The sequence below is a fragment of the Sceloporus occidentalis genome, unplaced genomic scaffold (assembly GCF_023333645.1).
Source record: "Sceloporus occidentalis isolate IW3139 unplaced genomic scaffold, rSceOcc1.0.p SCAF_1, whole genome shotgun sequence".
In the NCBI taxonomy this organism is placed as follows: Eukaryota; Metazoa; Chordata; class Lepidosauria; order Squamata; family Phrynosomatidae; genus Sceloporus; species Sceloporus occidentalis.
This window is the reverse complement of record NW_028316981.1, coordinates 86,368,136-86,391,014: the sequence shown is the minus strand read 5'-3', so window position 1 is coordinate 86,391,014 and position 22,879 is coordinate 86,368,136. Positions and strand designations below refer to the sequence as shown.

The window sequence follows — 22,879 nt, the reverse complement described above, 5'->3', positions numbered from 1 at the left end:
TGAAGCACTCTTGACAGATGGTCATCCAGTCTCTGTTCAAAAACCTCCAAAGGAGATTCCATCACACCCTGGGGAATTGTGTTCCAATGTTGAACAGCTCGTTCCATCAGGAAGTTTTCCCTAATATTTAGGTGGAATCTCCTTTTCTGTAGCTCGACTGCATATTATCTGCTTCTCTTGACGACTAAACAAACCTGGGTCAAAGCAGGGACATAGCCAAGGGGGGGGTGTTCTTGGGGTCCGGACCCCCCCTTCCATTAGAAAAATGAATATAGTGTGTGCTGCTGCGCCACCACACTCAAGCCCCATTATAATGGTGGCACTTAGTCTGGACCCCCCCCCCCCCCAAATTCCTAAAATCCTAGCTACGTCCCTGGTCAAAGAACATAAATATAGAAACCATAACAGGAGCCAGGGAATTATCTGCCCATGGTATCTCTATTAGGAGTTGTGGGCAACTTTCCACACCATCACCACAAATGCAGGATTATATTTTTCCACATAGAACCAGACACTTGTCTCAGGGCTAAGTAAAGACACCCTGTATTTTCTGTCACCCAGGTGTTCTAATTATTGGTCATTCTAAAAAGCAGAGGGATGTTGGAGCAATTGGACAGAAAGAAATGATAAACACCTAGTCACCCATTGTTTCTCCTTAGATAGTAAGGCACTTACAGCACTAAAAGAAATACACATTACTTAACCAGTGTCAGGAGCTTATCCTGCCTCTTAATGCCTTTGTACTGTGTGCAGTCATGCGTTTACAGAGGGAAATGGTACAAAAACAATGATGAGGTAAGAACATTTAGATAACCTGTATCACATTTCTGCTACCAGTAGGTGGTACTACTGCCTCAATTTTGTATACTAATTGTGTTCCTTAGGCATTATTTGCTGAAATATGGCATTTTGTACAGTTAATCCCACCCAAACACAATTAATTTGATTATTGCTAAGCATGGCCAGGAGAGCACCATTTCTATATTTACACATATCACATTAGTGATAATGTTTACAGTACATGGGTTAGTGATTGAACAGTACTACACAGAAGGACCCAAGTAGGAAACCATAGGGAAAGGTCATAGTGGAGTGATAAAACATCTGGTCTGGATGCAAAAAACCTCAGGATCAGTTTCCAACTGATTCCAGATACAGCTGGGAAAACCCTTTGCCTGAAACGCTAAACAGACACTCTTAGTCAGTCAGTACATCTGAAGAAGTAGACTTAAGTCTACGAAAGCTTATGCTACCAATTTCTTTCTCTCAGTCTCAAAGGTGTTACAAGATCTCTTTGCATATCAGTCGGTGTGCATAACACTGGGCCCAATGAGTATAATATAAAGCATCTTCCTATATTTACTCAAAAATCAATATAATAATAATAATAATAGTTTTTATTTATATCTTCCCGCCTCTCCCAATGGATCAAGGCGAGATCACAACAGAGTTAAAAAACAGTTAGAATATTCCAACATTAGTTACCGCGCAATTAAAACCACAGCTAAAAACATAAAACATCAAATGTAAGACATCAAACATCGTCAGTCAATCGCGGGGTCAGATGCTCTTGTTCCGTTCCAATGGTGTTCATAGGAGGTCAGGAGGGTATGCACGGCAAAAGAGCTCTGTCTTTGCTGCCTTCTTGAAAATTTCCAAAGATGTGACAAGGCGAATCTCCTCTGGGAGTCTGTTCCATAGTCTAGGGGCAGCTATACTGAATGCTCTTTGGGAAATGGAAACTTGTCTGGATGCTGATATCTCCAACAGGTTCTTCCCACTTGTTCTAAGAGTGTGGGGCGGATTATATAGGGAGATGCATTCCCATAAGTAACCCAGGCCCAAGCCATGTAGGGCTTTAAAGGTGATAACCAACACCTTGTACTGTGCCAGGAAGCTAATTGGGAGCCAGTGTAGATCTTTCAAGATAGGTGTTATATGGTCAAGTCTCGAAGAGCTAGTGACCAACCTGGCTGCCGCATTTTTCACTAGTCGAAGCTTCCGAATTTGGTACAAGGGTAGCCCTATGTAGAGCGCATTACAGAAATCAAGACGAGAGATTACCAGAGCATGTACTACAGCTTCAAGGTCCTTTTAGTTGAGGTAGGGTCGCAGTTAGCATATCAACCGAAGTTGATACCAGGCACTTCTGGCCGTCGCATCCACTTGAGATGACAAACGTAGAGACGGATCCAGAAGTACTCCCAAACTGCGAACTTCATCCTTCAGGGGAAGTGTAATCCCGTCTAGGAGTGGTGGACAAATTTCCTTCCCCGAACCTAAGGAGCCTATGGCAAGTACCTCCATTTTCTCTGGATTCAGCCTGAGTTTTTTTTCCCTCATCCAGCCCATTACTGACTCAAGGCAGGGATTCAGAGGGGAGATGCCATTCTTAGTCACTATAACAATATGCCTGAAGCCATGAATTCAGTGAATCTAAAGCACAATCCAGAGAGTCAACATGGTGTAGTGGTTTGAACGTTGGACTATGAATCTGAAGACAGTGGCTCAAATTCTCATTTGGCCATGGAAACCCACTGGGTGACCTTGGGCAAGTCACACTCTCTCAGCCTCAGGGGAAGGCAAATCTTGCCAAGAAACCTCAATGATAAGTTCACTTTTCAGTCACCATAAAGTCGGAAATGACTTGAACGCACACAACTATCACATGAGTGAGATTCGTTGTCCAGCAAAGAGGGTCCAAATTAGCAGAAGCAATGTGAGTGGGGTGTAGATAAATGTTTATTTCTGCAGCAAAAATAGATCCTCCTGGAAAGGTCCAAAGTGAGACAACTGAATGGTTCTCAGAGTCCACCTTTGATACCCACATACAACCGGGAAACATTAATATCATAAATCAAATCACATCCTCTCCATCTACTATAGAGCAACACTTTTGGGTTGTCCCAGAGATAGTTATGTTGGTTCTAATATGTTTATCAGAGGCACATTACAGACTGCCCGTTTGGGGCGGCCTGTAACTGGCCCTTTCCCTGCCAGATCAGGTCCTCAGCTGCCACAGTGGCAGCCTCTGAGGCCCCAATCCGCTGCTTTCCAGGCTGTGGGGAAGCGACAAAAGGCCGCTTCCCCGTGGCCTGGAAAGGGGTGTCCTTGGGGCTTCAAGCCCCAAGGACACCCGGCAACGGCAGGGAGGAGGAGAAGGGCCGCTTGGCCCCTTTCTGCGTCGCTGGCGCAGCCATGTAAAGGCTGCACCCAGCGACCCAAAGGTAGAAGGAGCTCTGAAATGGAGCTCCTTCCGGGGCTGCGGAAAGGGCGCCCCAGGCGCCCTTGCACAGCCCCTCTATGTCACTTCCGCACCGCCCCGTTTGGGGGTGACAGGATCATGACGTAATGATGGCAGCGCCCGTGTGTATAGGGTGCCGCCATTTTCTACGCGCTCTGCGCATATTAGGGTTAGGAGCATCAGGAAGTGATGCCCCTTCCTAACCCTAGTATGGGCGGAGCACGTACTTAATGCCTGTCTGTAACTGGCCAAAGTAAATAATATATGAAATTCAGTCAACAGAAATTTTGGATTTCAACAAGAAGACTGTCACTTAAACAAGGAATTTCTTAATTAACACTTGTAAATCAAGAAGGAAGTCCCCCTTCTTATCTGTATGTTAAACACAATACAAACATAGGGTGTGAGGAACAAAGAGTAACCAATTGTCTACTTGAGTCTCCTGCGTCCAAATGATGGAGATTTCAGCACTCACAAGTCCAGCTCGGGAATTTATAAACTAAGAGCATGGGTTTCCATTTTTATTATTTTCATTACATTACACAAGAAAGCACAATCCAACTCCAGTGCCCTGTAGTTCCTTAGCCTAAATACTTTCATATGTACTCATGTGTTATGACTGCCATATAAAAAACAAAGCAGAGCTCTTGTACCTTTAAGTGTAATTTAAAAGAAGAACAATGTGAAATGGTGGTTTGAGCACTGAAGTAAGATTCTGTGAGACAAGGATCCAGATCCTAATTCAGACACTGAACCCCAGTGGGTGACCTTGAGCAAGTCACATTTTCTCAGCCTTAGGTAAAGGCAATAGCAAATCCCGTCTTAACCTGTAAACGAGTTTCCATAAGTCAGAGTCAATCTGAACGCTCATAGCAACAACAGAAGAGAAAGTTTGAACAGGTATTGCTTGTCAAGCCAGCTCCACCCACTTAAATTCCCTCTGCTGCACAGTCATTAAACTTTAATGGTTAAAGACACAGGGGCTTTATCCTCTTTCTCATCTGGCAGCCTTTTCATGTGTTACCCTTGAATTATGTTCTGTGTTTTAGGGGTATTTTCTTTCCTTTGCAAGTGAAGACTGGTGGATGGTTCTGAAGTGGCAGTGAACACGTCTGGATTTTGGTCTGAACTTTAAGGGAGTTCTCTAAAATAGCTCCTTAGATAGTGCCTTAGTGCAAGCTAAAACCCAGAGCAGAATCACCACTCCACTGACATCAGAGTCATCTGCTTCCACCATTTGGTTCTGGCTTAAACCTGGATGGCTCTCAAAGGGGACCAGACACACTGGTATAAGACAATGACTGGTCTGGCCTTCTCAGACATTCAAACTGTCACAGTCAAAATGTGAATTAGGCCCCTCTTCCTTTGATACATGATGTGGAGCTAAATGACTGTCAATGGGAACAAGGAGAGTCTCATAGATGCCACAGGAAGCACAAGGTTTGCTGAACATAAAGCATCAGTGAAAATGACAAGGATGGCATCTGATTGTTTATGAAAAGAAGATGAGCAATGTTGTAATGTAAAAACACTAAAGATGCTTTATTTTGGATAAAGTAAACTCATAGACACTTGATTCTTTCTCTCCAAAATGCCTCTGCTAGTTTTAGGCTGCCTGAAAGTTAATCCTTTTCTTTCTTTTCCTTCTTTTTCTTCTTGTCACTACTGTGACCCTGTGTGATGAGAGAGAGAAAAAGAAAATATGACTTGGAATAGAACTGCATTGTCCCCCTCTCAGCATGAGAATCACAAAACAAAACAAAAATTGTTTCTTTTTCTTTAAGGAGACCATTGCTGCAGTGCAGTTTCTCACTCTGCCTACATTGGTCTTCTCTAAGGTGCTGCCCAGTGACCAAAGTGGTTGAGGATGTGGGGTTTAGCCCAGTACAACTTATTTAAATATGTATATCCCACCTTCTATTTAAAGATTTCAGGGTGAATACAATGAAATCAACTTCTAATTCTCAGGTTATGGAAAGTAATCTATAAGGAAGGCACTGAGACAAATCGTGTGTGTGTGTGTGTATCAAAGCACTCAATAGTAATCAGGCAGAGTGTTCCTATGTTAGACATTGATCCATGTTCTATATCATCTACTGTGTGATCTCCTGGCCCATCCTCCCCAGACCATCTTAAGAGCCAGCTGCTGGATCAGGAGAAGAAAATTCATTCTGCTTCTGATCAGGGCGCAAGTAGGATGACATTTCCATTCTTCTCCCACCAATAAGCAAGGCTTCAACAAGGAATTGCAACAGGGGTCCTGGTTCTGATCGTCACAGCCTCACTCACTAGTGGGAGGGGGGCAGTGAAAACATTATCCTGCACCCTGATTGCTAGCTAAAGAGACTTCCATCATTCCATACAGCTGCTGACTGTTAAGGTAGGTTTGGAAAGGCATGCACAATTGTGGCAATAGTGCCACAATCATGACTATGTAATGTAAGTGAATATGAAACAGTTACAGATCTGTGGAGAGCCAGTGCATTGTAGTGATTTCAGTGATGGATTAGGATAGTGGGAGACGAGGGTTTGAATCCCTGCTCGGCCATGGAAACCCACTGGGTGACCTTGGGCAGATCATATCTCTCAGCCTCAAAGGAAGGCAAAGACAAACCCCCTCTAAACAAATTCTGCCATGAAAGCCCCTTAGAGTTGCCATAAATCAGAAATTTCTTGAAGTCACACAGTAACAGTAACAGCAACAGATCTGTAACTGCAATACGGAAGTCCACCCGTCAGAGTTATCTTGTTCTCTACTTCTGTGAAATTCCTGACTACAGGTGGCAGGTGAAAACAAAGAAAGTGATTTTTAACAGTCGTGTTGCCAAGGTGTTTCTCTAAGTCACGATGACTTCATTCTGAAAGTGAAAGAGCTAGAAAATGTGGACTCTTTGTCAGGCACTGGTCATCAGTGGCAAGGAATTATGGTACCTCTGCTCTGTCATGGACGGATCACTTCCTGGTTGAGGTTCGACTTAAGGCAACTACCGAAATCCCCCCCGGGGGTGGAGGACCAATTTGGATGGTCCACCCTCGAAGGCAGATGGAACCCAAAAGGTTCCAAGAAGCCTTAGAGGGGTTTATGGTTGGATCTGACGGCGATTCTGTTGATGCCCTGACTAACATCTGGGACCATGACCTCTCCAGGGCTATACACAGCATCGCTGCTAAGCGTCCTTTCCGGCCTGCTTCCAATAGGAAATCATGGTATACTGAAGATCTCCGGGAAATGAAGCAGGCCACGTAACGACTAGAACGCAGCTGGCGGAGACACCAGAATTTATCCGACAAGACACTCCATGAAGCTCTTTTGAAGTCCTATGGAGTGGCATTAAGCACAGCAAAGAACTCCTTCTATGCTGCGCGTATTGCGTCTGCGGAGTCACGTCCAGCAGAGCTGTTCAGGGTGGTTAGGGAGCTGACTCAGCTTCCTCCCACTCTGAACCCTATTTTAGAACCAACCAAGGCCTGCTGTGACGATTTCAGCAACTTCTTTGCAGATAAAATCTCTCGGATAAGGGCTGATCTCGATGCTGGCATTTCAACAGAAACTATAGGAGAGGTATCCAGAGCTTCCGTGGACTCTATTAAACTGGATCACTTTGAGTTTGTTCATACCGATGAAATGGACAAGCTTCTTGGAAGCGTTAGGAAGACGACATGCTCTCTCAATCCCTGCCCTTCTTGGCTGACCGTCCAGGGTGGCGATGCTGTAACACTATTGTTACAATGTATTATCAACGCATCATTCAGGGAGGGAAAATTTCCATCAAGTTTAAAACCGTTGCTCAAAAAGCCCCCCCTGGACCCCCTGGTAAGGAACAACTATAGACCGGTCTCATTGTTGCCATTCTTAGGCAAGGTGATTGAGAGGGTGGTCGCCGTCCAACTCCAAGCAGTCTTGGATGAAACCGATTATCTGGACCCATTTCAAACTGGCTTCAGAGTGGGTCATGGAGTGGAGACTGCCATGGTCGCCTTAGTCGATGATCTCCGTCTGGGCATCGACAGGGGAAGTGTGACCCTGTTGGTGCTTTTGGATATCTCAGTGGCTTTCGATACCATTGACCACGGTATCCTTCTGGAACACCTGAGAGAGTTAGGTATCGGGGGCACTGCGCTCCAGCGGTTCCGTTCCTACCTCTCGGGCAGATTCCAGATGGTTCAGCTGGGGAGACACTTGCTCCTCTAAGAGGGAACTGACATCTGGTGTCCCTCAGGGAGCTATTTTGTCCCCCACTCTGTTTAACATCTACATGAAACCGCTGGGAGAGATCATCCGGAGACACGGGGCATCAGTACGCTGATGACACCCAAATATGTTTCTCTGTGCCTTCGACTGATGCAGCGACTAAGGATGGCATCTCTCCTCTGAATGCCTGCCTGGAGTCGGTAATGGGCTGGATGAGGGGAAACAAACTCAGTTTGAATCCAGAGAAAACAGAAGTACGTTCCCCAGGCCCGGGGAAGGAAATTTGTCCACCGGTCCTGAATGGGGTCACACTTCCCCTGAAGGATGAAGTTTGCAGTTTAGGAGTACTTCTGGACTTGTCCCTGCAGTTGACATCTCAAGTAGATGTGACGGTCAGAAGTGCTTGCTATCAACTCCAGTTGACACGCCAACTGTGACCCTGTCTGGGCCAAAGGGACCTTGTAACTGTGATACATGCTCTGGTAACCTCTCGCTTAGATTTCTGTAATGCGCTCTACATGGGGCTACCCTTGTACCAAGTCCGGAAGCTTCAGTTAGTACAAAACATGGCAGCCAGATTGGTCACGGGTGCATCCAGATTTGACCATATAACACCTATCTTGAAAGATCTTCACTGGCTGCCCATTCGCTTCCGAGCGCAATACAAGGTGTTGGTTACTACCTATAAAGCCCTACATGGCTTAGGCCAAAGTTACTTGAGGGACCACATCTCCCCATATGATCCGCCCCGCACTCTCAGAACAACCAGGAAGAACTTATTGGTAATTCCATCTTCCAAATATGTTGCCACACCCCAGATGGCCTTTTCAGTGGTGGCCCCGCGGATGTGGAATGATCTACCTGAGGAGCTCCATCTGACAACCCCCCTAGAAACATTCAAAAAGAGGCTTAAAACTTTTCTTTATTGTCAAGCTTCCCCCCCCCCCCCGAAGAATGAAGCTGCCTACTCTGTTGCCATCGATTCCTTACGCTTACCCCTGAATATGAACGATTGTGTTTAAAATGTTTGTGATTGCACGGTTTTATTATGGGATTTTATCTATTTTATGCAATGTTTTTTATGGTTTTTTAATTGTTTGTACACCGCTTTGATCTGCGGAAAAGCGGTATATAAATAAAAATTTTTATTATTATTATTATTATTATTATTATTATTATTATTATTATTATGTGATGGTGGCCTAGTCTGTAAAGAAGTAGTCAGCTAATAACAGGGCTGGTGGCTTAGAAAATTGTGGAGGGTAAGGCTACCAATTGCTGGGAGCAACAATAGTTATATAGTGGGCCCTTGGTATCTGCTGGGGTTTCGTTCCAGAACCCAACTCACCCCTCCATGGTTACAAAAATTTATCGATGGTCAAGTCTGATTATATACAATGGTGTAGTAGAATAGCATCCCTTATATGAATGATGAACAACTCAACTGTTTGCTTTTGTGGAAGGAAATTGAATATTTTAAAGCCATGATTGGTTGAATCCATGAATGTAGACTCTGTGGATATGGAGCGCAGAGTGTACTCTCTATTATTGAAGGCAGTATGTTTGGGGGGGAGGGGGTTAAGAGTCAGAGAGTGTTCTCACTTGCCAGATGCTGTGGAAACAAGCAGCTTATGTTCTTCACAGGCATCAAAGGAACTCATGTAAAAAGCCACATCCTTCTCCATAAGTTTGAACTTTTATAAGGCTGAATTGACAGCTGATTCCAGCTAAGGGTTATTAATGTGGATGCTAATGGCACTGTCTAAAAGTAAAAAACAAAGGTTCCCTGGCACCCTCTCCTCCCTCACAGGAATGGAATTACAAACTTGTCTTGCTTTTCTGAAGGGCTACTGAAAAGCAAACATTTAGCCAGTGAATCTTCTTTTGGCTTGGAAATAATGTGATGGGGCATGAAAAGGGGAAACCTTTACCTAATAAAGAAACATGAGACTATCCAGTGGGGGGGAGGGTTATTGGCAGCCTTAAACTAGAAGGAGAACAATTTCCCATTAATCACACATATTACCTTTTCAGAATCACTGTCGGAGCTGCTACTGCTGCTGTCATCATCTTGACCATCATGCTGGGGAGCAAAAAATAAGATTAGCGGTGGCACAGAATTAGGGTTGCCATCCCTGAGGACCTCCAAACTGGGATAAATGTAGGACAAGGTTTAAAAATGTAGGACTTCTTCCCCCCCCCCCCCCCCCCCCGGCAAAAACAAAAAGGTCCTACATTTTTAAACCTTGTCCAAGGCCTCGCTGGGGCCTGGGAGACAGCGTCTCCCAAGCCCCAGCCAGGCCTCGGAGGACTCCGCGATCGCGGAGCCGCTGCCCGGGCCTGGCTGGGGCCTGGGAGACAGCGTCTCCCAAGCCCCAGCCAGGCCTCGGAGGACTCCACGATCACGGAGCCGCTGCCCCGGCCTGGCTGGGGCCTGGGAGACAGCGTCTCCCAAGCCCCAGCCAGGCCTCGGAGGACTCCGCGATCGCGGAGCCGCTGCCCGGGCCTGGCTGGGGCCTGGGAGACAGCGTCTCCCAGGCCCCAGCCAGGCCTCGGAGGACTCCGCGATCACGGAGCCGCTGCCCGGGCCTGGCTGGGGCCTGGGAGACAGCGTCTCCCAAGCTCCAGCCAGGCCTCAGAGGACTCCGCGATTGCGGAGCTGCCTCCAGAGCCTTGCTGGGGGGGAATCTCAGGGGCGGGGCCAAACTGTGGCGGGACCATGCGGACCCGCCCCAAACCGGGAAAGTCCCGCCCCCAGGTGGGATATGGCAACCCTACACAGAATACAAGGCCTGCAAGTCAGCCAAAATTGTCTTGGAAAGAGCCATAGTTCCACTGTACACAGGAACAAAAGAAGCTGCCTTATAGCACATCAGGTCATTGGATCATCTAGCCGAGTAATTTCAACTCTGATTGGCAGCAATATTTGTCCAAAGTACCAAGAAGGATTTGGGCCTACTTAGAAGATTCCTGGTGATTTCCCATCCAAGTACTAACCAGGCCCAATCCTATTCACTTTCTGAAATCAAATGATATGTTCAGGGTGGTATATAGTAGAGCCCAAGCTCTACATGTAGACAATTCTAGGATAAATTTTAGGACTGAATTCTCCATATTGGACTGGGAGTCTGTCTGGGTAGAACACTGTCTTCTACCAAGTCAGGTTTCTGGATCAGAACCATCAGTATCAACTATTGCAAGCCTTCCTGAGATCTCTTGGTGTAGGGGGGGGGGGGGGGTTTAAAAATATTTTAATAAATAAATAACAAATATTTCTTTTCAGAATAAGCTTTTACTAGTATCTGTTGTACCTGGCAACTATCAGAAGCAGGAGAGAGGGTATAGGAACAAATTACAGGCATACCAATATCGACATTCTCTGAAGATGCCAGCCACAGATGCTGGCGAAACATCAGAAAGAAACTCTGCTAGAACATGGCCGCATAGCCCAAAAACCCCCACAAAAAACCATACCAATATCATCAGTATCTCAAACAGGAACAGTCCACCTTGCACTTTTGATACACAGAAAATATATCGGAGTGTAATGAAGTGTCTACATTTTCCTGCTACTTTCCTGTTTCTTTCCTTTTTTATGGTCTATGTTTACTTGTAAGCCATTAGGCCATTAAATTGGATACCGGCTCTGAGAAGAAGCATTTTTCCTTGTTATCTTTCTTGGCTTATCACTGCCTAGAGACAGCCAGGGAGATAATGTGATGGGAATGAAGGTGCCCTTGCTTGCATCAGGGCAAGAGACCCTGGTGACAGGAGGATCTCTTTCTCTGGCTGTAGTTTGGAAAGAAGGTTGTCTGATATGCTTTCTAGTTATTTTCTTTTGCTCCCCTCTTTTTCGTTTTCGTTTTTGCTCAGTGTTTAATGTGAGCATGGTATCTGTTAGGTTTCTTTATACAAATGGTTCAGTACTAATAGTATAACAGTATTTGCTATTGTTAACTGGCCCATTTAAAATGCCCTTTGTTTATAGAATCAAAGATTTGAAAGAGACCACAAGGGTCACCTAGTCCAACCCCCCTGCCATGCAGGAATAGACAATCAAAATGCCCCTGACAAATGGCTATCAAGCCTCTGTTTAAAAACCTCCAAAGAAGGGGACTCCACCTCTCTCTGAGGGAGCGTGTTCCACTGTCAAACAGCTCTTACTGTCAGAAATGTATTCCTAATGTTTAGGTGGAATCCTGATATGATCAAATTGAGTTGTTAGCAGGTTTGATTAGTTTTAACCTACAAATCAGTATACAGCTTAGGTCCAGGTTATCTGAAAGACCATATTCTCCCATATGTCCACCCAGGTCCTGAGATCTTCTGGGAGGGGCGTCTTGTCTCTTGCCATCTTCCCTCACAACCATACGTGGTCAGAATGTGGGAAAGTGCCTTCCTGCTGGCTCTTCCCTGGTTCTGGAACTCCCTTCTTTGGTAGACCAGATTGGATCCCTCCCTCTAGATTGGATGTCAGGGCCATGGTTTAGACATGGTCCTGTCAAGCTGAATTGCTGTCCCTCGGCATATGTGCATTAATGTACGATGATGGGGTATGCTATCCTATTGGTGATGCTGGGAAAAGAAAAGAATGTGTATCATTCACAGCCTGGGATAATGAGCAGATGCATGGGGAAGAAGTATAAGATGCAAATTACCAAGCTTGTTCTTGTGGGAAGCTGTAGCTTGATATTGGGATGGGGGGGGGGGGGCAATAGGAGGGGTAAGACTTGGGAAGACTATATGTTTTGAGTTGCTGAGAAAAATGGGATGAAGGCTTTTGTAACAAGTAAATTGTTTGGACTCTAAGTATACTGCCATGTATACTAAAGCACTTCAGTCCTGACAATACTTACGCAATATGATTAACTCTAAAGCTTTTCTGAATCCGCTGAAGGCTTGTGTTCCTGGAATGGAATCAGCCTATACATTATAAATGGGCTTTTACCAGGTTGTTGTATTGTTGTTGCTTTTAAGTGCTTTTTATTTGTAATGCATGTCTTGAAATTGTTTTTAATGTTATTGACAGTTTAATAACATTTTAACAATAAAATTTTGAATGATACCGTGCTTTAATTTGCAAGCTGCTGTGAATCCCAGTTATGGAGAAAAAGCTAAATATAAAGGAAATCATGGTAATGAAACTGTAACATAAAAATATTAGTTTTATATGTCATATATTATAACTATGGTTATCATACTTGTTCCTTGGGTGAACCACTTTGAGCACATTATATTCTGGAAAACGCAGCATAAAAACATATTGGCTAAGACTAGTAGTTCATCCCCATCTAGCTTTCAGCTCTCTATCCATCCACTTGAGTAGAAGGAAGAAGAGAATGTAAGGGATCACCAAAGAAATGCAGCAGATTTGATGACTTGTTTTCTAAAGTGATGCAGAGCTGAAGGCAAAGACTCTCTTGAGATTTTAAATCCCCAGCATTTGTCATTGTTTACATTAAAGTACAGGACTGGCCTTGAAGAAGGAGAACAGTTTAAAGGAGGATAAATTAACTGAAACCAGCCAGCTGGGAGTGAAACAGCACATTTTCTCTACCCCTTCAAAGTCCACAGACTTTGGCTCCCCCCCCCCCCCCGCTTTATGGCCAGCACTGCTACTTTTGCTTTCTACACCTTCCATAAAAGCTGACACACTCTGTGCCACTAATGTGCCATGATGTGGAAACAAGAAGGCAAATTCTAAAGGGCAGCTATCCTGTTGCATTTTTGTTTCAGCTTGGAGGCTCATTCGTAATGAGCCCTACAAAAGGTATTACACACCCATTCTATTCTTTTCCCTACTTTTCCCAAGGGAGTCTTCCTACCTCCCATTACATTACATGCCCAGTCCTGAACTTTTTTTTCCCTTTAGTTATCCAAGCTGGGCCAAGACTGAGTCATACATGGAACAGGGAGGAAAGAGCCAACAAACTCAGTTGTTTACAGAAGGTCTTAAGCACAACACAAATGTTGCATCATGCTTCAAAAGTAATTGTGCTATGTAAAATGGCTTGTGTGTCCTTATGGGGTGTGACACTCAGAATATAAAATGGACTCATAATGAGATAAACATGTTGTTTTTCTCTACTCAAAACTGAGTGCAGGAAAATGGGGGGAGGGGGGAGGCTTTCACTTTTTCTTGTTTTCTCTCTTGCTTCACCAAGACTGTACAAATCTAGAAGTGCATGTTGTTTTAATAAAAATATACCTCTCCTGTGGAATATTTTCAGCATTCCAAAAGGATAACTGTCTACAGTACATATTTTTGGTACTTCTGGATTAAGTACTTTTATCAATCTTTCTGCATGGCTTCTCTTCTATGTTTTATTTCTCCTAATACATCAAGCACATTTCATGCCCCCTAAAGCCCCAGCTAGCTTTATAGAGACAGACAGAGGAAGAAATTATAACTGGGCAATAACCAGCAGTATCCATCAACCAATAGACTGGCATTTGCCAATAGGATGAACTCTTCCTCCCTTCTGAAACTGTGCCATTTTGTGGATATGTGCCTTCATGTCACCTGTTAATTTATGGCCCCATTACCTCATGAATTTTATACTGGTTTCTTAGACAAGGACTACTAGGTGGTTTTGCCAGTTTCTTCCTTTGAAATATAGCCTGCAGCACCTGGTGTTGCAGTCTCCCACCAAAGATCACCTTACTTAGCAACCAAGGCCAGACAGGATCTGGAGCCTTACTCACTCCTAAAAACTGCTTCAGGGAAAAACATTAACCTGAGAAGGAGATAACTAAACATGTATCTGTGTAAATGGAAAACTACTCCCACAAAGCTGGATATAATCTGTGGCACATATTTGTATAATAAATGCATATTTTGTGTTTTTTCCATCTTTTTCCATTTTTTAATTTATCTCTTTGTGGCTGATGAGTGAATGTAGATATTAATATTCACACAGATACAAAAAGAATGGAGGCAAATTGACAGTCTATTGCCAAGTATTCAAAATAGCAATAAGGCACAGTTGACAATCAGGAAGTGGCTATTAACATGTTTGTGTTCTACTGAAACACCAAATGAGGTACTGATTTCAGTTAAGTTATTTCTTTGTAAAATCAACATGTTGTCCACATCCATAGGAGCCATCATAGTGCATTGACATGATTATTGGATGAGGACTCAGAGACCAGGGTTCAAATCCCCTGCACAGCCATGGAAACTCACTGCATCATCTTGGGCAAGTCCCACTCTTTTTCAGCCTCAAACCCCCTTTGAACAGATCTTGCAAAGAAACCCTTTTGATAGGATTGTCTTCGGGCCATCATAGGTCAGAAATCACCTGAAGGCACACAACAAATAAACCGCAGCCATAAATTACAAGATGCAAACATTTATCTCATTATTAAGGGCTCACACCTCCAAATGTGGAATTTGGGGCATCTTGTTCAGTCTGTATAAAAGGAAAAGATTTATAACCCTTAAATAGGGAACATGGCCTTATATTAAGATCACCTGCCAGTCCTATAAGGGACAAGCTTTCCAGATGACAAATATGAGACATCTCTTATAATAAGGTATACCTGGCAACCTCACCATCAGTGAGAATTCACCCTTCACCCCTTGAAGAGGAATAATCACCAAGTGATGCCAGCCAATACGGACCTATCACAGAAGTTCCACATATTGCTTGATTAATGTGCATTTATCCTCTAGAGCCAATCTGTGTATTATTCAGCCAAGATGTACAGGTCACACACAAAAGATATGACTGACCAGTATGCACAGAGTCTCATTCTACACATCCACTTTAGCACTTGGTCCCATATCACTTGGTGGCAATCCACATGGATTGATGAATGAGCAAAAATTCCTTGCCACATTTGTCATATCCTCCACATTCTTCCTACTATGAATGTGAATAATCACTGACATTTATCCACATTTTCTGTTTTATATTTGTTTCAACATACGTGTGGAATACAGAATGCTAGTTTTCCACATTTCAAATATTTATTTGACTTATAAATGTTCTCCTGAAAATTCCATTCAAGATATTGCATAGAATTAGAGGGTGGACTAAAGAAAAAAATCTGTGCGAAAAAAAATAGTCGACAGTGCCCCCAAAACATGCTGGTATGTAAAGATGGTGACTAAGCATTTGCCCTTCTTTCATGGACTCTAGTCATGTCCATTTATCTCAGAAATGAGAATAATGCAGCCCTCCAGATGTTGTTGGATTACATGTGCCAGCAACCATAGTCAGCATAGCCAGTGGTAAGGGATGCTGTGAGTTGCAGTCCAACAACTTCTAGGGGGCTGCACAATTCCCACATATAATTTTACTATGAAACTACAGTACAGAAATGATATTCATCTCAGATTGTAGATGTTAAGTGGATCATAGATTCATAGAGTTGGAAGAGACCACAAGAGCCATCCAGTCCAACCCCCTGTCATGCAGGAACTCACAATCAAAGTACTCCCAACAGAAGGCTGTGCAGCTTCTGTTTAAAAAATGCCAAAGAAGAAGATTCCACCACTCCCTGAAGCAAGGTGTTCCACTCTCAAACAACTCTTACTCTCAGAACGTTCTTCCTAGTGTTGAGCTGGAATCTCTTTTCCTGTAAGGATATTTTATCTCATCCAAAATTTGTTGTTTCAGTGAGTTCCATTGCCTTACCTTGCATACAGTACGCCTCTGATTTTTCACCTTTTCCTTACCTTTTTCTCCTTTTTCTTTTTCTTGTCTTTTTTGTCTCCATCTTTCTTGTCTTTTTCCTTCTCTTTCTCTTTCTCCTTTTCCTTCTCCTTCTCTTTCTCTTCTCTCCCAAACACTAAGAATTACAAAAGAGGCAGTAAAGGGAACTGATTAAAATCAATTAAGTTATAAATGAAGACTGAGAACTTGCATCAACAATATAGCTAGAATGTCATAACTATTAAGCTTATCACACGGTGCTTGGAGAAACGGGAATGAAATGGAATGGGGGGAAAACTTGTATAACCACATGGGAGAATGCCACCGATGCTGCTGGGAGTCCCTAAGCCGTTCCCCAGCCGTTCCTGGCAGCTGATTTTGAAGGACAATGTTAAACCTTTTTTCAAAATCAGCTGCCATAGAATGGCTAGGGAATGGCTAGGGGACTCCCAACTGCATTGGAGGCATTCTCCTGTGCTGTAATACACGTTTTCCCTCCATTCCGTTTCTTTCCATTCCCATTTCTCCACATGCCATGCGATAAGCTCCTATACTATAACTCTCCATATACTTCCCAAATCCCAGGTTAAAAGCCAGTCAGTTATCTGGAACAATGGAGATATGTTCTGCTGGCATGTGGGGTGCTACAGGATGATGCGACCAACTCCCTCCCACCAGCAAATGAAGCTGTTACAAAGAGCTGGGACCAGCTGCATCACTAGGGTTCATGTCACCTGGTTTGTCACACACACTGTCCCCCATTGACTTCCTCTCATACGACACCATACAAAATCCTTAGTAATGTTTTTTGTACTAATGTTACTCATAAATTGTAATTTCCGTATATCACTGAATGTCATGGCAATAGTTGTGACATAAATAACTATCAAAATTAAAATTCTACCTGATGCAGCCCACACACCCTGCAACCTCTAATGATGCCCTGGTTGTGACAGGTCCTGGCAAGGGTCTCTGGCTCTACTTCTCACAGCCTTGCTTACTTACGGAAGGAGACTGGTGACATCATCCTGCAATGCCCCACTTAACAGCAGAACAGACTTCCCCCATTCTGGACAACTGATTGGCTTTTAAAGTGGGTTTTAGTGTCATTTGCCATTGCAACAACAGCACCATAAACACAGATGAGAATATGAAGCATTTACAGTGTCCTAAATCAAACTTACAGCATCATGATTTATAGGATGCCAGCCTAAATTGAAAATGTGTTAACGAAAAGGTGCATCCTAACTGAATTAATTTTTTAAAGAAAGAGATTGACTTAAGTTCAATTACAGAAATAACTTATCTCTGGAATGTAGTTGTTTATTAATTAAATGGGCCACTGTGTCACAGAGCAAACAAATTTTACATTTCCCAACCGGCTCTTTACTCATAACTTAGGCGTTATGTATTTTTGCAAAGCCACTTCTTTCTTTTTCTTAGTTCCTCATGGTTGGGGAATTATAAAATTCAAGTCACAAGACTCTAGTCTTTTACTCAAGAGTAGTTCCAGTGTGTTAAGAGGCTTTCGATGTTAGCAATCTCCGTGACTGATCCTGCCTCCACCCATTCCCACTGGCACAACAAAGTGTCAGAAAAGGAGATTTCACCACAGAAAGATAACTGTCTTGGATTTTGAAACTTCCCAAGACAGAGCTTATCTTCTGAGTATTCAGATCTAAGGAGTTTATCGCATGGGGGGGATAATCAGGATTTACCAGTCAATAATTTCTTGCTGGTTATTACCTGGTTATTGTCGGAAAAAGTTCTCTTTAATTGCAACATCATGTGAAATCGTGTGACTTTCATGGGATAATGACAGTTTAAACCCCCGATTTTCCCCATGTGATAAAGTCCTAAGTAAAAATGTGTCATGTTTTCAGCCACCATGGAAGCATGGGTTGGAATTTTATTTTAAAAAAACCTTCATTCTGGTCAGGCTTTTAATGTAGAAATATAGTACAGTTTAAAACCAGGGGTAGGAATCATGAGTTATTCAAGTTGTTGTTGAACTGCAACTCCCAGCAACCCTAGCCAGCATAGCCAATGTGAAAAATGCTGGAGTTCTGCATTATGTCTGCCCACTGATTTAAAAATAACTTGTTAAATAACTTGTATTCTGCCTAACAAAAGAGCCATGTAACATATTCCCTCCATTTTCTCCATTTCTGCTCCGGAGACAATGAATTCCAGTGAATTCTAACAACCTAATTCACTAAAGCATATTTTAACTTTAGTTTTAATTAGTGAATTTGGGCAAAATTGTGAGAAAAAATGGTGAAGTTATAATCTAATTACTTAATCAACTTGTCAATACCAAGCTGTGTCAGTAGCTAGAGAAACAGCAAGCAATGTATGAGGAGACTGTAGGAGATACAGACCAAAACAACAACAACAACAACAACAACTTTTCCAAGCTCTGATTAAAATGAAAAACTGAACTTCACCACAAGAAGCTTCTTTGGAAGGAACAATAGAGGCAAGGATTGGTTGAGATATAGAGATATAATTAAGAAAAATGCCCAGAATCAATGGGAGCTAAAACCTATACAAGAAAAAGAAAATTTGGATATTAAACATCATTGGTTACTGTTAAAACAATTACAAGATAGGTTCAAAAAAGATCTAAAGGAGGAAGGTGTCACAATCAAACAAAATGAATGGGACAAAATATTAGAAGAAAGTGAAGAAAAACAACCTCTAAACTCTCCACACTGTTCCTAGAAAGAAGATCAGAACAAGCTGCCATAAAACACTTTATGACTTTGTGAGCACAAGAACATAGGAAAAACTCTGGAATCACACAGCTGGCATCTAGCAAGATTAAGAACTTTTCAGTTTACAAAATGCCAAAGCATCTTTGAAAATTACTTGAAAATGGCTTATCGCTGGCATTTAATGCCAGAGAAAATAGCAAAAATAAATAAAAACAACAATCATAATTGCTGGAAATGGGAAACCTCAAAAGGATCTTGGATCCAAGCATGGTGGCATTGCTCAAAAACAAAGGAATTTTGGAAAAATATCCATCTAAACATATGTAAGATCCTAAAAATAAACATCAAATTAACTCCCGACATATACCTGTTAAATATGAGAAACAAAATTTCTAATCATCAAGGAAGAAAGAAATGGAAACAAATGTTATGTATGGTGTCAATAGCAAGGATCGACTTTGCAAAAAGATGGAAACAAAAATAGACACCAAAGATTGATGAATGGCTAAAAGATTTATTAGGTGTCATTGAGCTAGAAAAATTAACACAAACACTAAATGGAAAATCTGTAGACAAAACTGAAAAAGAAAGGGAAGAACTCATCAAATTTTGCAGAAGTAAGAAATAGAAATAGAAATAAATCAACAAATAGTCAATCAAAAGATGTATTACAAATACGAGCTTTCAGCCAAGAATAAGAAAGTATTAAGCACTGAAGAAATCTATTATAATCATCTTAAGAAGCAATTAAGTTTAAACAATTAGTTCACATCAATTCAAAGGAGTGCAGGAAAGTCCGTTAAGAAGACAAACCAGAACACAGAAGAAGAAAAACAAAAGTTATACCTACAAAATACATGTAAGTTTTGATATTTCACAAATGTTTCAATACTTTCTATAGTGTTATATTGCTGAACAGATATTATATCAGAGAAAATATCAAAACTTATTTTATTCTTTTTTCTCTATGAATATTTGTAAAACATAAAGTTACTGTATTGACAGATATGTAACATTAAAACATTCTTTTTTACTGTAACAAAAATAAAGTACCAAAAAAAAAAAAAAAAACCCTGAAGGGTAGGTAAGATTCTGACTGCCTTTCCCAGTCTGGAGCTTTCCAGTTGTGTTTGACTATAACTGCACTAATCCCTAGTGAGCATTTTAACTGGGCCTTTAAAAATACATTTAGGTCAATTTTTGGAAATGCAAAATGACTCACCTTTCAAGATGGAAGACATCCTTCAGTTATGATGGCACTCTTGGGAAGAAATGTTGAATGTCTCAGCCTTTCAGTCCACAGTTCCTAGATCAATGTTGGTTGTACCTGAGTGACAGATATCCGGAGCACATAACATGAAAAGGATATTATCCATTATTTTCTATGTGAAGAGCAAAAAGACAAAAGATTCTTCACTTGAGACTGACCTCGTGCATTTGGATAGAGCTACTTTTAAGGGACTTGCTTTTGCAAGAGGAGATAATCACACTAGCCAGTTTTCAAACCACTGTAAAAGAATCTGGTTTTGCCTGTTGCCATTAGGCCTTGCCTACCCTCAGCACTATAACAAATACAGGCAGAATACACAGCTCTGTGAAAACAAATTACTGTGTACAGAAGTATGAAGTGCAACAAAAGAGATTCTACTAATGTTGGTAACTTATTAAAAGAGATTGAAGGCTTCCAATCCTCTCCCTTGAGGCTGAATACAGCAGAGGTGAGAAGACTGTGGCCCTCCAGATGTCACTGGACTGCAATTCTCAGCAGCCCTAGCAGGTATGGCCAATTATACAGCATACTGGGAATTGTCATCCAATATAACAGGCCCTCCAACATTTCATAGATTGAAACCATGGCACATGTGGCCAAGCAGCATCAGAGTTGGTTAAGAGAGTAAAGGTTATGAATGAGAAAGAACCCATCAGCTAAGAGGGGCTGCAACAGATTCCTTTTGTCTGAGTCTACTGGGAAAGGCAAGAGTCTGCTCCTCTCCTCCCCCCTCCCCCCGCTGAATAATTGACATAAACTGAGGGTGAAGGGGAAAAGTGGAAGGAGGAGAAAGAAAGTGGGACACTTCAAAAACAGCTGAAAATGTAGGACAACAGAGTATTAATCAGGGCTGTCCCTGCCAAATTAAGACAGCAGGAGGGTATGGTTTTTGTCTAGATTCTAGACAATTCCTGCCCCTGTTTGGAATGTTAGAATGAGATTCAGGAGACTCATGCTCTAGTCCCCACTGAGTCATGAAATTCACTCTATGACCTTTGGCCAGTCACTTTTTATCAGCATCACCTACCTCAAAGAACTGTTGAGAAGACAAAATGGAGAGGAGGAGAGTCATGTGCACCCTCTTCCGCTCACTGATTTTGTGTGTGTCTGTGTATGTGTATCAGACAATCAAACCACTGAAGAGGAAATCAAGCACATAACACCAATCCAAATTCACAGATTTGTATGTGCACACTTTTCTCATAAATTAGACAAGCCTTAATATTTGTCCCTCCTATGAAGTTGCCTTTAGTGAAGTCTTAGTCAATCGCTGAAATGGCAACTCTCCCTCCCCTTAAAAGCTGAACAACCTAAATCAAAGCACAATGTCCAGAGTGCAAGTCTCATAAATCATCTGCAATGCAAACAGCACAGAATCCCAGTGCAATATGCCCAATTACGGAACTGTCCTCTACAGCCACAGAATGAGCAGTAGCTTCAGTTCTCTCAAAGGGAAAAGGGATCAGGGAAAGAAACCTCACCTAGTGGGAAAGAAAGACAGGTAGCCTCTCAGTTGTTTCTCTTCACTGGTAGAAATGCAGGTCTTGCTTGCAGTCTTGTCATTTGTGCTTTGTCTCCACCCCTGCTCTGCTCAGGAAGAGAAGAAAAACAGGTTCCATCCAGCCCAGAGTGCTATCAGAGAGTGTGCTTTATCCATGCAATCACTGCTCAGACAAACCTCATTCCTCAGTCCTGACTATCTGTGCAAGAAAGTTCTGGTTCAAAGCAAGAAAGCCAGGCTTGTGCCTCAGGTGAAACAGTCTTCCCTGCCCTCATTCTTACTCCATAGAAGCAAATGAAAATGGGAAAAACTGTTGAAAAGGGAGCCAGGGGAGCATTGGAGAAGTTCTACAGGGAGCATATAGCTCCCCAAAGTGCCCTTGAGGGCCCTATGAAGCTTCCATGGTGCACTTTGTCCAACAAATGCTTCAGGGATGTTCCCTTTCATGAGTTGCCAGGTCATTAACTTTCCATTCCTTAGGCTGAAGCAGATGGGTAGGAAACTGAATTATGCATGTGAAGTTCATATTAGCCCTGAATCTCCCACAAGCGAATCCGAGGCTTCCACAACTGTTTTAAGGCAAATGCCCCTTAGCGTGGGTCATTTGGAATTGGGGTAAAAGCTGTATCTTTTGGAAAAAAACCTGGGTTCGGCGAATATGAACTTGCCCCCGATCGTGATCAGGGTGGGTTCAGGGGAGGGATTTAGGTCAGAGGGAGGGCAGTGGGCAGAACATTCGCTCCCCTTCATCGGGGTGAAGGAGGAGGAAGGAGCCAGAGGAAGGGTGCAAAAAAGGGCAATGGGGTGACAGGATGCAAAGGGCAATCGGGGTGACTGACGGGGGATGCAAAGGGCAGTCAGAAGGAGGGCAGAGGGGGGAACTGGAGAAAGGGTGGCAAGAGTGATGGAGGAGGAAGAGGAGGAGGAAGGAGCCAGGGGGAAGAAGGGGGCCATGGAGGGCAATCTGTAACGGAGCAGGAGGAGGAGAAGGAAGGAGCAGGAGGAAGGGTCAATTCAGGGCAGGTCAGAGGGAGGGCACAAAACAGAACAAGCCTCCCTCTCACACCAGGCAGCTTTCTCTCTCTTTTTTATTTTTTTAAAATTATTTTTGGCAGACTATGCGTATGTTTCTTGCTACAGGTAGAAAGATATATAGATAGAATGTGCCTGCCTGCCTGTTCACTTTCCCTTTCATTTCCTTGCTTCCAGCAGCACTTTGCAGGAGGCTTTTTTTCTTTGTGAATGCTACAATGCGAATGTTATACAATGTGAATGTTACAAACGTTTCTCTTTCC

The 22,879-nt window shown here is 42.8% G+C and overlaps 1 long non-coding RNA gene across 2 annotated transcripts; it reads right to left on the bottom strand.

The window, feature by feature from the left end:
• Nucleotides 1-4,824: 4,824 nt before the first annotated feature.
• Nucleotides 4,825-21,772, bottom strand: LOC149321758 (uncharacterized). 2 transcript variants are annotated; one of them, XR_016278612.1, is made up of 6 exons: nt 21,565-21,772; nt 21,111-21,219; nt 20,036-20,140; nt 16,120-16,232; nt 9,463-9,519; nt 4,825-4,917 (listed from the first exon to the last, which is right to left on the bottom strand). It is a non-coding gene; the product is annotated as an uncharacterized LOC149321758 (long non-coding RNA). The 2 variants fall into 2 exon arrangements; XR_016278606.1 differs by lacking the exon at nt 21,111-21,219.
• Nucleotides 21,773-22,879: the final 1,107 nt, after the last annotated feature.